The sequence below is a fragment of the Psammomys obesus genome, unplaced genomic scaffold (genome assembly GCF_907164565.1).
Source record: "Psammomys obesus unplaced genomic scaffold, mPsaObe1.curated_primary_1811, whole genome shotgun sequence".
Lineage (NCBI taxonomy): Eukaryota > Metazoa > Chordata > Mammalia > Rodentia > Muridae > Psammomys > Psammomys obesus.
In genome coordinates, this window is record NW_026588741.1 from 1 (window position 1) to 2,229 (window position 2,229).

At 46.7% G+C, this 2,229-nt stretch overlaps 1 pseudogene; it reads right to left on the minus strand.

Annotated features, from left to right (window-relative positions):
* Positions 1-1,389: 1,389 nt before the first annotated feature.
* LOC129674409 (spindlin-2-like) lies at positions 1,390-2,192 on the minus strand (annotated as a pseudogene).
* Between the last annotated feature and the right edge of the window lie 37 nt (positions 2,193-2,229).

Below are 2,229 nucleotides of genomic sequence, written 5' to 3' on the forward strand. Positions count from 1 at the left end.
TTCCCAGGAAACAAACCCTTCCAAATGAAAGTATACAGCAAAAGGAATTAATTAGGAAAGGCTCAATTCCCAGCCCTATCCCACTTGGTAACTCTATCAGCCTCCCTCCAAAATTGCTGCACACATTTCCATCAGGGTTAGCTGGGAGTTAAAAAGAAGAAGGAGGTGAGCAGTTAGAGTAAGAGGTATGTAGAAGGTGTCAGGTGCTATAGGTTTTGTGGGGAGTCTAGGCAGAACTGGACTCCTTAGGAAGGGCAGCTTCCCTTTCCCTCAGAGTTGAATGCAGACACCTGTGGCCTCAGGCAGCTGTGACATCCAAGTGCTCTCTATACTATGGACACATGACACACAATTCTTAGATGCCCCCTCCCTGCAGGAAGGCAAGGATAATTCCAGCAGAGGAAAGACAGTAACTAGACTGCTGTTTATGGAGTCAACAAGGATCCATCTTTCCAATGGAAGTACTTGCCCTTTGCCCAGAGCTAGCCATAGACTCTTCTTAGGTTGTTTAGGCTGAGAACCATGTCAGACTTTCTGAAGCAAGAAAAGCCTGATAGATACAAAGTTGACTTTTGGTTCAACTGTCAGTGTAGTCCCTGTTGAAATGTCCTGTGGTGACCCTGTAATGCACATGGATGCCATCAGGAGGCCAAGTTTGTTTTTTTTTTTCTGGGCCTTCCTGCCCCCACCCTCCCAAACCATACTTCCTTATCTGTGCTTTCTGAGGGAGACAGCCTTCCTTCTTGTAATTGCATTACCTCCTTTAAAGTCTCCATCACCTCTGCATGCAAGGATCCTCCTGGCCTCCAAAGTCTTAGAGCCTCTCTCCCCTGGCCTGCAGACCTTGCCTCTTACCCTTTCTGTGTACCCCTTTTACACTGCTTTGTGTATTCTTCATCCTGGGTTCTTTAGTTTTCCCAAAAGTCAGAAGGCACCACAAGGCTTCACTCTGTTGTCCATCCCTCCCTTCCCAATCCTTATTTCTTCCTTCACTCTGTCCCTGTTCCACGGAGCCTCTCTCTCTTTCTGGCTTCCCTCCATCTCTTCCTAGATAGTCACCTCCTATTTTCCCCTCCTCCACAGCCCATCTCTTGTTCCTTCTCCCCCTCCTCTCCCCACCCCAAGACCAGACTAGCTAAATCCCTTTGCATTTTTAGATCGCTGATTATGATACTAGTTCACTTCTCTCACAGGCTGAATTGACGGCTGTTCCATCCTTCCTTGCTCCACCCATCAAACATACCTGGAAATTTCCACAAACCAAAGTGCTTACAGACAACATGCCATGCCCACAGCGATCTATTTGTCAGGACAACCCTCATGCTTGCCGTGAGCCCCCTACACACTCAAAAGCAGCAGCCTCTCTGTGCAGGTCTAGAAATTACAACTTTATTTCAACAGATAAGGGAAAGCTTTGCCAAACATCTTGTTGTTCATCAAGGCATAGGCGTAGATAAGAAAACCATCGTCAAACTTGATGAAATATACAGAGGGCCTGGCTTTGACCTGGTCAATGACCATGCCTATTCTCTTGGAGCTATCCTGTCTGCTGTATTCTACATGTGTACCTATCAGGCCACCCGGAAGGTCCACGTCGTTATCTAAAGAAGGAAGTTCACTGGGGTCTGGCATGATACAGAGGTCTCCCTCTTTATAATCATCCAGAAGCTGGTAAACATGTACAGCACGGGATCTTTCTCATAGGTAATATAAAACGATCCATTCATGATAGGTGCTTGGGCCAGGATCATGCCCATTCCTTTTTAGAGCCATGCTCACCCTCAAACATATGTTCCACTGTTTTGCCAACTATGGCATTAGCAAGGAGCACATTGCTGAGTCGAGAAAAGGGCACCTTACCAGGAAGGATTTTAAGCTTTAAAATTCTTTCATGTCTGTGAAGTTTCAGTCCACAGACACAGTCAATCCATCATATTTCACCAGGTAGAAGGAGGGATTTATTGGAACCTGATCCAGAACTGTTCCAGTCCACTTCGTGATGGGCTCATCTCCTTCCTTCCAATCATGAGAAATTCTGCAGGACACAATGTTCCTTTTGGGCAGGAATGAAGGTCTGCTCCTCTGACTCTTCTTAGTAGCTTTTTCTTGGTCTAGTCTGTAGTTTCAGTGTCTTGCTGAGCAGCTGCGCTGCTGTGCTGTTCTTTGGCCTCGTGGGTGTTGGAGGGCTCCATGGCTGCAAGGTAGAAAGGGGGAGAGACGTTAGCTAAG